The 13,459-nt window shown below is 46.5% G+C and overlaps 1 protein-coding gene and 1 long non-coding RNA gene across 2 annotated transcripts in view; one reads left to right on the plus strand and one right to left on the minus strand.

The window, feature by feature from the left end:
• The window catches only part of SLIT3 (slit guidance ligand 3), a 572,835-nt gene that overhangs the window by 395,993 nt on the left and 163,383 nt on the right, over positions 1-13,459 (plus strand). The window lies entirely within an intron of this gene.
• On the minus strand, positions 6,076-8,102 carry LOC140688347 (uncharacterized). Its single transcript, XR_012062988.1, has 2 exons — positions 8,035-8,102; positions 6,076-7,391 (listed from the first exon to the last, which is right to left on the minus strand). It is a non-coding gene; the product is annotated as an uncharacterized lncRNA (long non-coding RNA).

Below are 13,459 nucleotides of genomic sequence, written 5' to 3' on the forward strand. Positions count from 1 at the left end.
CGTCTAAAACAAGAGATGTCGGAATTCATAGTGCTACCTCGAACTTAGTTACTCCACCAGGATGATTTTTTTTTTGCCTAAGGCTGGGGTGGGCAGGAAGGTGAAACTACTGACTGTTTCTGTGCGTGATAAGGAATTAAACTCATACAGAATCCAGTCAATATATCGTTAAGATTTTTTAAAATCTGATTACCAAGCCATATATGCTCCCATTTAATTAAAAAAATGGAAGATACGTTTAAGGTACATTAATAAAATGTGAATATAGTTTTATACATGTATGTATTTGCATGGGAAATAAAGTCCAAAGGACGTAAACCAAGATTCTGTTTTATCAAGGTACAATCCACTTACCCTAAAGTGCACCCATTTTAGACTGCCATCAAAAAGAATACAAATGACAACTGTTGGCAAGGATGTGGAGAAAAAGGAACCCTTGTACACAGTTGATGGGAACGTAACTTGGTGCAGCCACTGTGGAAAACAGTATGGAAATTTCTCCAAAAAACTGAAAATAGAACTACCATAGGACCCAGCATTTCCACTCCTGGGTTTATATATCAAAACACACACACACAGGCACACAAACACAAATTTGAAAAAATACATACACCCCAGTGTTCACAGCAGGATTATTTACAATTGCCAAGGTACAGAAGCAACCTAAGTGTCCATCAGTAGATGAATAGATGAAGATGTGGTGTATATATATGCAGTGGAATATTACTTAGCTGTTAAAAAAACCAAAGTTTTGCTGTTTGCAGCAACATGGATGGACTTGAAGGGCATTATGCTAAGTGAAATAAGTCAGACAGAGCAAAACGAATACTGTATGATATCATGTACATGTGGAATCTAAAAAATACAACAAACTAGTGAATGTAACAAAAAGGAAGCAGACTCACAGAGAACAAGCTAGTGGTTACCAGTTGGCGGGGGAGGGACAATACAGACGTGGGGGGAAGTGGAAAGTACAAATTATTAGGTATAAAATAAGCTACAAGGATATATTTTTCAACATGGGGAATGTAGCCAATATTTTGTAGTAACTATAAATGGAAAGTAACCTTTAAAAATTGTATAAATGTTTTTAATATATTATAAATCAACTATGCTTCGATAAAGAAAGCAGTAACAAAAAATGCACCCATTTTTAACTCCACAGTTCAACACATTTTCACAAGTCTGTTGTGATGGACTCAGAATGTGCTTTGCATCTCGGCAGAGTCAGTCCCCTCTCCCGTGCCTCAGCCCTGGCAGCCACCAGCCTGCTCTGTGTCACTCTCCGTAGTTTTATCTGTAGAACCAGTTCATGTAAATGGACTCATGCAGTATGATGTCTTGTGTATTCAGCTTCTCTCACTCAGCGTAGTATTTTGAAATTCATCTTATGTTCTATTGTCTGAGAAATACTCCACCGTACGGATATCCGACAATCCGTTTATCCATACCCTTGCTGATGGGCACTTGGATTGTTTCCAGGTTTTAATTGTTGTGAATAAAACTGCATGAACATTCACTTTTGTTTTCATTTCTCTTGAATAAACACCTAAGTGATTTTATTTTTTTTTAACTTTACCTGTGTTTTAAATATTTCTACAATGAACATACATTACTTAAAAACGACAATAGCAAATGCCAGAGGAGGGAGAACCTGCCCTATGTCCATGGTTTGAGAAAGCTCACATGAGTTGGGAAAGAAAGCTCTAATCAATATATTTTCTTCATGCCAGGGCAGTGCATCCCACTTCTTCCCATGAAATATAGATGTGATTGCAAAGATTTCTTTTCTTGAGTGCTTGGTAAGAGTTTATAGGACATGAGCTGGCAAAGGTGCGGGGCAGTGTTTCACACAGACGGTGGGCGTGTCGCTTGGTTTAACCCCCTTCACGAGGAATCTGGCAGCAGCTATCCAAGTCGAAAATACACATACTCCTCAATCCATCCATTTAACTTTTATGAGTTTATTTAAAAAAATAAACTCATCCAAGTCCCCAAAAGGTGTATAGGTCAGCGTCATTGGTAGAGAAAATGTCTTGGGAGCCACCTAAATGTCCATCGAGAGGACACTAGTGAGATGAATCATGGTGTGTCGTTCCCTGGACTATTACAGGGTAGCTAAGGGCCGTGAGAGTAATCTTTAAAGGTAACACAGAACAGCATCCAAAGCTGATAAATGAGAACACAAGATGCAAGAGAGTTGTTGCCTTTTTTTTTTTTTTAACCATCGTTGCTTTTAAAAGTGCATGCTTGTATTTGTTCTCATTGGCTTTTAGATTTGAGAAATTTTTTTTTGGACAAATTTCTAGAAAATTCTGCAAGTAGTTGCTGCTGGGGAAGCAAAGTGCGGAACTGGAGGGACAGGGCGGGAGAGGGTGTCGCTTTTTCCTCCGGACTCTTTGAGGCTCCCTGAACTTCCCTTTATCGTGTGCATATATTTATATACTAAAAAAAATTTTCTGTGAGTTAAAGGAACCCATCTGATCTCAACCCAGAGAATGGGAGCACTCCTATTTCACCTGATTCTCTGGTACGAGGTACCAGATTGTGCTTTTCTGAGCAAGAACTCACAAGACTCTGAGCTGGCCGTGCCCCCAGGCCGCCTGTCTCTGTCCCGGCTGACCCTCCGTAACTGGAAACTGTGATCATTACCATTTGCATAAGTACCACCGCATTGACCCCTGGTCCTGGCTGCCGGTTTTGAATGAGGGGAATTATTTGTATTCCACGGGCATCTCTGACTGTGGCCTTGACCAGCCCTGAGATATCTTGCAACAACGAATCACCAGCAGCCAACCCCCTGACCTTTGGAAAATGAATTTGCCTGCCGTTGGGCGGCCTCAGTTCTCTTGCCCAAGTAAAATGTCAATTAGATCACCTCCTGAATATCGCTTTTGTCTACTTAAGCATATTCAGCCCACCAACCTGCAAATGTTTGCTTGAGTCTTTCTGAAATAAGACTCCACACCCAAATTCAGAGTGCATTCTGCGCGGTCACTGAAAGCAACCAGGGCGTCGACTCACGGGAAAGGTACAGATGTGGAGCCGTTGTGCAGTTGTCAGGCGCAGCAAACTCTGCTGTTTAATTTGGGTCCATGAGCATTTTGGGTCTTGGAGCATTTTGTTTCATGCGTGGTGTTTTTTTCCTTCCTTCCTGGCACACATGGTTACCCAAGCCAGACAATGAAGAAGATAAGACCCAGCTTTCTCTTAGATGATCTTTGGGAGTTATGGATGAGAAAGAAATGAATGGGGAGGAGGGTGTGGCTGGGTGCTGGTGGTTCAACCCAGAATAACAGAGAAAGAGGACCCCGCCAGGCAGTGAAACCTCAATTTAACTGTCATCAGTTTCTGGAGTTTTCTGCACTCAAAATTTAAGACATTTCATAGGGATTTAAACAAAAGGGACTTTCCACAAATTCCCGTAAGCAGAGTCTCCCTGCCCCCATTCCCTTTAATCTGCTTTTACTGTTCATGCCTTGTTTTAAATATCCCAAGGGATTCCTTTGGCCTGGTGTCCGGCCAAGCCGGCTGCAGGGAAAATACATAGACCACGAAGCCAAGATTCTACACTTTGCTTTAGAAATGGTCCTATTTTATTCTCTCTCAAAAGAGAAGGCTCGTCTCTCCGAATTGCATCTCCTGTAGCTCGTTAAGTGATGTTCTCGCTGTAGCCCCAGTTGCTATTGTTAAAAAAAAAAAAAAAAAAGGCCCATCGTCTCCCTGCACACTAAGTTCCCAAGGCCCCCAGGCTAGGGGTTCCGGCTTTGAATTTTAAGGGGCTTCCTTATCATGCATCTCAAAGGTCGGATGGTTTGAATCAGCCTCTTCCTGGGGCCTCTGTCCGTGTCTCAGGCCATCTTAAAGTGAATGCTGGCGTTCAGCTCCCTTTGGGGTCCGTTGTGAAGGTGCTTCACAGCCTCTGCACCTTGCTGGCAGTTAAGGTGGCCCTTGTACGGTTTGGAGAGCCTGCGGGCAGGCAGTGTAACTGAGCTGTGGCTGCACAGAACTACTCAGCTGGATTGCTCGTCACAGAAGCCACCGCAATGAACTATCCACCCAAGACAGTTTTCTGGAATCAGCTCCTTAATGCAGTTAGATTTCCCGAAATGAATTCTTCTCTTTGCCCGCCCTACTCCTGAGACCAGAGTGAGCTGTGCCTTTGTACTAAGTGGTCTGGCTGGCATTACGGCTCCTCTGCTGCCATCAGTCCCGCTGCCTGTTGAATGGAGGACTTGGGATTCGGGTCGCTCTACTTAGAGTCATAGACTTGCCAAGCTAGAAAGAGACTTGAAGAAAACACTGTCCACACCTCTCCTTGGAAAAATGTGGTGATTACACTTGTCCAGGATCATTCAGACCACAAGCAGGAGTTGTAGCCAAAACCTGGGTCCCCGTGACCTGTGTCCGGGTCTTACTTTATAAAGGTGATCGAGTGCGAACCCAAGGAGGTCAGCGCCATTGAAAGAAAACTTGGTTGTTCCTCGGAGTTCTCCTAGAAATGGGAGGCACACCACACCATGTAGGGCCACGCAGAGGAGTACCAGAGTCGGCGAGCAGAAGCAAGAGGGAGGGGAGGCAGAGACCACAGCCTTTACTCGGGTTTCCTTTGGAAAGGCAAGACGGGGCTCAGTAAACAGCTTGGGATTGGCCAGTGGGACCATGGGCATATGAGCTGTCCCTGGTGGTCTGATACCTGGCCCACAGGTGACTTAGGCAGGGGTGATATCGGCTTGGTGTGTGAGAGATAAAGGAGGTGGTTGGGGGTATGGACTCGGGGTTGGTTAGTTTGTATATGAAAGATGGAATGACTGACAAATTGTTGACTATCTCAAGGAATAAACCAGCTCTGAGAGAGGGAGTCTCTCCTCGGTCAGCAAGGCCCCCTAAGATGTCAGCCATCATACAATACAGAAAATTTAAATCCATGAATATACCCCAAACCCGTGGGATTCCTCGATTCCTTCTTATTAGCTCCCCCCAACCACCATCTCACCACACCTGAAGCCCAAAATGGGTTGAAAGACTCAAGCATCCCTGAATTCTGATGGCAATACACATTCATCATCATTTCTGTCTTATTTTTTCCCCCTGGTGTATCATATGTCACTCTTCCCTCCCCAAATCATGTGACCTGAGGGGTTCTTGATCAAGTCCTGACTACTCTTAGGATTTTAAGTCACTCTCTCTCTCTCTCTCTAATCCTCACTTTCCTCTTTTTTGTTAAAAATGGTGGACTTGGACCTGATGGTCTCTCAGAGTGCCCGCAGCACTGACATTCTGTGACTCCACAGTTGTAATCCCCCAGAGGGCTGGCATCTCCTTCGGCAGGGCTGAAGGCCACAGTGGAGGATATTGTTAATGACCTGAAAGCCAACAGCGATGCCCTGAAGTTAGGTGGCTGGATAGGTAGTTAGGGAGGGAGGGAGGTGGATATTTCGCAAGAAATCTCAGTGTTACAGTTCACAATCAGGGCTCAGAAAGTAAGTTCAAGGAAGATAACTCATTAGGACTGGAAGACTGGGTATCCCGTCCCCTGCCTCTCCCACTTCATCCCACTCCCAACTCCTGAAGGAAACAAAAAGGTCATCTCTGCATACACACAGACACCCGCACACACTCCTGAAGTCTCTTCTGAAATACGTGGGATGCATAAAACAGCAAACGCTGTCAGATCTCAAGTTGGGCAAATACAGAGACAGCATTTTCAGTCTCATTGAAAAGTAGTTGTCAGAAATATGCCATTCATTCAGAGTCTCTAAGTGCTCTGTCAAGCTTTAACTTGATTAAAATTGAAAACCGCATCGCTTGAAAACCAAACGCGAAATCGAAATCTCTTTACTCAGTGCTCTTACATTCTGAAGCCTGGGCTTATGGATTATCTTCCGTTAATTTATGCCATCTTGGTGCCATACATTAATTTTGAATGTATTTGTTGAAAATTTCCTGTAGCTTGCATTTATGGTTGTCAAAGGGGCTTTTATCTTGAAAAAAATGGGGCTGGTTTTAATTACAATTCTAAATAGCTTCATAACCATTGTGAACCCTGGATTTACATCATCTTTATGACAGCCGCACGATTCCCACTTTATTGATTTTGTCATTTGCTTCATTACAGTTAATGCAAACCTTTTGTAGAGACACAATTCAAGCTCTGCACTCTTCTTGGAGGGGTTCGTATAGCGCGTCATGACCGAAAGAGACCCCATCCCTCCACCCCCTGCTTCCACTGCAGTGCTGACCGAAGGATAAATCCGGACAGGAAATAGTTCCAAAGTGGCTATCCATCACAGACAAAGGAAATGTTAGCTCTGACTGTCCAACCCTTTCCCCTGATCGGATGGGTTCCAACTTTTCAGTTTTGAAGTCCTGGGAGGTGGCATCGCTCGCCGTGGCAGGACTGGTGGGTTCATCCCACCCCAGGCTTCCTTTGTCCTCTATTTTGAGAAGCCTCATGGCAGAGGTCACTCCATCTCACATTTCCCACGTGAATCCTGAACGCCCTGTGTCTAGTCTGGCCAGGGGCGAAGGAACCCCAGTGTATTGGGATGTTAAATGTGTCATGTCCTCTGCTGAGCATGTGGGCACCCAGGTAAGGATTCAAGGAACCTAGGATGGAAAACTGAAACCTTGGGTGGTGAATTCAAAAAGGAATTTTCTAAGGAATAAAAGAAAGGAGAACCTAAGCAGGGAGGCTGCTTCGGAAGACTTTGTGGACAAAGGCTGGCACGCTACGTAGGTGGAGCTTGGATGGCCTAGAAACACAGCACTTTGACCTGGAAATGAGCATTTCCCCCTCAGCTCCAACTTCCAGGGGTTGTGAGGGACCTAGCCTTTAGCTAGGCTGTAAAAAGAGGGTAAACTTGCCAGAAAGAGCAGTGCTAGTCCCAAGATCACTTCTAGGGTTGAGGACTCCCATTTATAATGTACTTGAGTGGGAAATCTTGGGAAAATCCCAGGAGGCTGGTTCTCTGTCCTGGCACCTCCCAGAAGCTTCTCAGTAAATCACTCAACTCCAGGGTGTCAGCCGGGGAATGGCTTTCTCCTCTTCTGCCTTCAGAGGCTGTGTTCCCCATTTTGTCAACCTCCCATTGGACGTGGGAGACTAGCCTTCGCTTCCGGATGCCACCATAAAAATTATCCAGCGCTTCTCAAAAGTCATCTCTGTGACTAATGGGAGGAAAGCCTGTTTCTGAGACCTGCTGTTTCTGACCAGGAAGAGGGGACACTTCAAGGAGGCAAGATAGAGGGAGCCACAGCAGCCTAACTGCTCATCTCTGACCCCACGAGCATCCAGAAGCTTGAGAGAGCAGGACATGTCCTACCGCAGACGTGCTCCACGAATCACGACCCGGCGGGCACTGGTGAGGCCGTCTGAGGTCGGTGGGTTCCTGTGGAGCATTTTGGCAAACGTTAATACCACAGTTCATTCATACTGGTATTTTTCTGCCAACCTACCATTCAGACCTTCAGTATCTTAACTGTTCCAGACAAGAGGAAACTCACACCTGCATTCTCAACATACTGCGTTAAAATAAAACCTGACTCCTTGGCTAGTACCTGTAACAACACAATGTGGAAATCCTCATGTGAGGATTCAGGGGCTGGATTAAGATCCTGCAGCCCTGAATGTCTTCTCAGGAGGGGCGTGTAGAAATCATCTTATTTCACACTTATGTTTTACTGGTAGGGAAATTTTAGCCCAGAGAAGTTAGGCCACCACCCAGCAAGGTCAGAGATCCTTGTCACCTGATTCCTGAGCAAACTGTTTTTATCTTCCCCACCGAACCACCGCGTCTTAAGAAAAACTCTGCTGCTGGCACATGGAGAAAAGAGAATCTTTGTTTTTCTTTTTTCCCCCCGAGTGAAGGGCTTCTTACCCTCTGTTCTCAAGTGGGAGCCATATCCTTATTTCCCTTTTCTGGAATCAGGGGAGGAATTAGAAGCCTCGTTCAGGCTTGACGTGACCAGCTAATAGCAGCAAGAGAGACGCAAAAACGGTCCTTCCAGACTGTCGGTTAAACTGACTCTCACCTTAGCACCCGGGTGGGAAACCGTCTCAGTTCCCTTCGACTCCTAGGCCTTTCTCTCCTTTGTTTTTCTGGCTTCTTCCTTCTTATCCAACTTTTTGGAATTTATTCAGCTTAGTGAGACCAGTGCGGCTGCTCCAGAGTCCTGCCGGCGTTTGCAGCCAAACAGTCGGGGAAGTGACTCACTGTTTTTACCTGGCGTCGCTCCTCATCGCTTCCCCAGCCCACTCCGACCTCTGGTCAGAGACCTTCTCTTGCTGCCCCGAGGGTATCGGCCGAGGTCTCCTTCCCAGCCTTCCCAGAGAGGGAAGCCAGAGAACCAATCTGAGAAAAGAAATGAAGAACTCAGCTTCTGAAATGCAAACACAATCCTCCGAGTTATCTGTGCTGGTAGCAGTGGAGAGGAGGCAGCAGTGGTGTGGAAAACACAAAATAGTGGCTAATCCCCCGACGTTTTACATTTGACTTGGAAATCGAGCCAGTGACTTTTACCTCTTTCCATCAAGTTTACCACCCCCTCGTTCCCTTGCTTAAACCGACTTTATTTTTCCCTGAGTGTAGAGTGACTGGTAGTGTCCCCAGAGTTCTACCAATAATCCCCCCCCAGCATGTTTCTCCCCATCATTCTCATTGCTCTTCAAATGCTGAGATGTTCTCTTCCACGTAAGACAGAATTGGGTTTGCAGCCTGATTGTGCCTAGTATAAGATCTGCGCCTGGGTTTCCCTGCCTTTCTCTGTGACATTGTCACAGGAAAATCACCCTCAGTGTGATGCGCTCATAAAGCTCCTCCTTTTTAAATTTTTTTAAGGTAAAATTCACATAACATCAAGGTCACCGTTTTAAAGAATGCAGTTCAGTGGCGTTTATTACATTAGCAGTGTTGTAACTTCCATTTTTATTTGAAACATTTTCATCCCCCCCCAGAAGGAAACCCCATACCCAGTAAGCACTCATTCCCCAGTCCCCGCTCACCCCCAGTCCATTGCAACAGGTTAATCTATTTTCTGTTTCTATAGACTATCTGTGCTGAATATTTCACATAAATGGAATCCTACAATGTGTGTCCTTTTTTGTTTGGCCCTTTCACTTGGCATCATGTTTTCAGGGTTCATCCATGTTAGAGTATGTAGCGGTATTCCGTTCCTTTTTATGACTGAATAATATTCCATTGTGTGGCCGGCTTGCAGTGTGTTTATCCATTCACCCACTGGCTGACATTTGGACCGTTTCTGCCCTTTGGCTGTTGTGAATAGCGCTGCGAACGTTTGTGTACAGGTTTTTGTTTGAACACCTGTTTTCCGTTCTTTGAAGTATAGCCCTAGGAGTGGAATTGTGAGTCGTCAGGTCATCCTGTTTCACTTTTTGAGAAACCGTTAAAATGTTCTCCAGAGTAGCTGCTGCACCATTTAATGTTCCCTCCAGCCAGGTGGGAGGGTCCCGATTTTGTGACATCTTTGCCAGCACTTGCCTTTCCATCCGCGTGGGGGTGAAGTGGTATCTCCTCGGGACCCCCTCGGGTTTTGTAGCAAGCCCTTCCTGTGTGCCAGGTGCTGTGAGGCAGGTGCAGTCGGGAGCAAGACAGCTCCTGCCCCTGCTCTCCTGCTGCGATGAGTCCAGGCATCCATTATTCATCAGGAGTCACAGTGAAGGAAGAGCAGCCGGCCTCCTCCCCGAGTCTTTCAGTTCTGTGCATTAGCTGGATTGGATGTAGTTATCAGCACTGCCCATGTTGCTGAGTTCTGATGCCCCTTTTTTCGGCAGTTAATTACAGGGACCTTGATATCCCCTTACACCGAGCTTACAAGACACATTTTAATTGGCTTCTGCCGCTGCAAAGATACCTTTGAGTGACGCCTGGCTAATGGCCACTGACCCCGCACATCCGAGTGCACGACCTGGCGAGTGCTGCCCCGTTGTTTCAGGACCTGGGGCTTGTACACCTTTGGAAGACAAGTCTGTGTCACCACTGGGGAAGGCCAGGCCCAGGAAAGACTGATTAAAATCTGTGCAGTTTGCCACTTGCCTGGAGCAGAGTCATTTCCCTGGATGTGCCTCGCCTCCCAGCTCAAGAAAGCAGTAAGCTGTTGCAGCCGGGTTGGGAGTCCGCCCATCGGGCCCCAATAAGCGATCCGGGATTGTAGCATCTCCTGAGGGATGTAGGCACCTTCCCATTATCCTCAGCAACTGGAGCTAAAATCAGTCTGCTTTCCCCAAGGATTCTAAAAGTCCCGTGGCCTAGGACTCCCAGGAAATCTAATTCAGAGACACCCAGGGGACAGCGAGGGGACACTATGAAGTGTACTGCCCTCATCTACCGTCTTCTGGGTCAGAATGCTTGCAGGCCAGTGAACGCTACTGGGTCCCAGTGACATGTGCCAAGACCAAACTGTGACTTTTCTGGCCAGCCTCTTTCCAACCGAAGATGAGTGAGTTAAGTCCGCATAGTCATATTACAGGCTCCCCATCCTTGCACTATGAAAGTCAGAGAGCAGTGGGATAGCGTGGAGGGTAAGCCCCGAGGCTCCTGGATCAGGAAGACAGGTCTGAACCTGACCCTCCGATGTATATTAGCTGAGGTGCCTTGAAGATGCTACGTAACCTCTCTCTGAACCTTGGTTTCCTCTCGTGTTGGCAACTAGTCCTCCTGCTGAAAAATACATGCTGTCGTGGAGGGAGGCCCGAAGGGTCAGGAGGGTTTGGAAAGAGCGGTTCATTTTGCCCGAGTTTTCACAGGCAGGTTTCAGAGAGGATGTGGCCTCTGAGGAAGGTCTTGAGGGAAGGGAAGGGATTCCCCGAACGGAGGAAGCGGGGTAAAGACCAGCGTGAGTGAGGCACAGAAACATGCGAGAGGTGTGGCACTTCCCCACGGTGCGTCGGGGAGTGGGACAGCACCACGCTAGGGAGTCTGGGCTGTTTACAAAGCAGCAGCATCACCAGCGGTCACCACGGGCACGGACAGACCTGCCTGGGTTCAGAGCCGAGCCTAGAGATGGATGAGACGCTCGACACCTCACTTGCCTTTTCTGCAAAACAGGGATGATGGCGTTGTGAGACCCAACCGGGAGGAGGTAACCGAAGGTGCTCCGCTCAATTCCTGATGCACAATAAATGGGAATGGGTGCTGCATGAGGCGATGATTGTGGTTGTGTTGCTGCTGTTACAGTTTGTAGTGTGGCCACAGGGAGTCGTCAAAGGCTTGTGCACAGATTAAGGACTGAAGATGAAGAAACCCCATGCCACAGGTGACGGTGTGCCATTGGACTATTTTAGGTGCTCAACACATGTACTTGATTAGTTATTCATTGCAAGCATTCTCCCAGAAATGGGGTTAAATTTTGCAATTACCCTCCTTAGCGGTTCTCGCCTGTGGGAATTGTAAGTATGGGCCCATACTGACATCGTCATCCTGGTTAGAGAAGAATTTGTATTTCCTTTCGTGTAGGTTTTTGATGGCTCCTTGTATTTCAGTCTCCCATCCGCTGGAGAAGTACAAAAGGCATATGAGTCTGAACTGCCACCCTCAGTCCAGAAATAATATATCGAGTATCTCAATTATAGATGCTTTGGTCTGGGGCAGAGGAAGAAGGGATAGACGGCTAGGCTCAAATCACAGCAGGATCTGAGTAAGATGAGCAGGAACTTTTTCTTAAAGATCTCATAAGAAATCGGCCTCAGGGCACATAACTTCAGAGCTGAAAGAGACTTTTAGAGATTATCTGGACATATTCTTATATTTAACATTATTTGTTTTAAAGCAAAGAAAACTAAGCAATGCCACGAGTGCAATTTCAGAGTGCATACATGTCATAACTTCCATACTCAGAACTTCCTTTCAGGCTAAACGCTATTGTCTCCATTTTACAGATGGAGAAACTGAGACTTGGGGGCATGGATGGCATCACAGTCCATTCAAGCTGGAATAACAGAATATCCTAAACTGGGTAGCTTAGGAACAGCAGACGTTTGTTTCTCCCAGTTCTGGAGGCTGGGAAGTCCAAGATCAAGGCACAGGCAGATTCTGTGTGTGCTGAGGTTTTGCGTCCTAAACAACTATCTTTTTGCTAGAGGGTCACGGGACAGAAGGAGCGAGGGAGCTTTTCAAGGGCCTCATTTATAAGGTCATTAATCCCATTCATGAGGCTCTGCTTTCATGACCCCGTCACCTCCCAGAGACCCCACCGACCTCTTAATCACCTTGAGGGGTAGATTTCAACATATGAATTTTGGGCAGACACAAACATTCGGTCTATAGCATTCTGCCCCTGGTCCCCAGATTTCATGTCCTTCTCACATGCAGAATAACATTCATTCCATCCCAGCAGACCCGCACTCATTCCAGCATCAACTTCAAAGTCTAAAGTCCAAAGTCCCATTGGAATATCATCTGGATCACATATGGGTGGGACTCAAGGTACGATTCATTCTGGGGCAAATGCTCTCCAGCTGTGAACCTGCAAAATCAAACATGTATGTGCTTCCAAAACACAAAGATCTTTCGAGGTCTTAGGAGGCCATTCTTGCCCTCCCTGTGATGCAGCCTCGAGGCGGCTGGGGGAGGTCGGAGACTTCAGCCTTGAGTGGTGCTGAATGCATCTGAATGAAAACCAGCATCCTGCCTGCCCTCTGACGCCTGTAGCTACTTTGGTCTGGGAAGAGTTGCTCTGCTCTGGCTGCGCTTGTGGGTCAGGTTCTCATGCTGAAATAGTTTATCTCTAGAGTCCAAAGGGAAATTTTCCAAAACCTCCTTGGGGGTGAAAAAAATTTAAAAACTCACTGCAGTTTGTGCTGGTTGATTTAAAAAAAAGAGGTAAAACACAAAGGTGTGGGAGATAACTTTCAGGCCTGTTACCCAAAGCACATTTCATCTTTCCAATTTCTCATCCCTGCCCTCCTCTGCCAGAGAGGAACCTCAGATGGTTATCGCTCAAGAGTGTAACTAGGGAAACCACAAACCTGCCCCAATCACTATGGAGACAACCTTTTATTTGTTTGGCCTCTGAGTATTCATGACATCAGCAAGGATGCTCCTCACAAAGGAATTTTAATTCCCAACGAGGAAGGTTAAGAACTGCATTATAATATTTCAGCAGCTTGGAGAACTCCCACCGGCTTAGTCGTCGCTGTGTTTGTGAAGGGACAGCCCACGTTACAGTAGCTGCAGTGAGGAGCCTTTTCGAGCTGACGTAACTGAAATCAGAGTTTGTGAATCAACAAGACATGTTCAGGTTTAGGGATACTGGTGAAGGAAGGACGTGCTGAGAATAAATCTGTTTCCAGCAGTCAGCCCCAGGGCTGTAATAAGGTGCACAACCATCAGGTTTGCCTGGCATGGACGCCCTCCCAGGACAGGTCTCAGAAGTTTCAGTGCTAAAACGGGGGACGTTCCAGGCACACCTTGGCAAGTTGGACATCCTAGATACGAAGCCC

Source organism: Vicugna pacos, chromosome 22 (assembly GCF_048564905.1).
Source record: "Vicugna pacos chromosome 22, VicPac4, whole genome shotgun sequence".
Taxonomy (NCBI): domain Eukaryota; kingdom Metazoa; phylum Chordata; class Mammalia; order Artiodactyla; family Camelidae; genus Vicugna; species Vicugna pacos.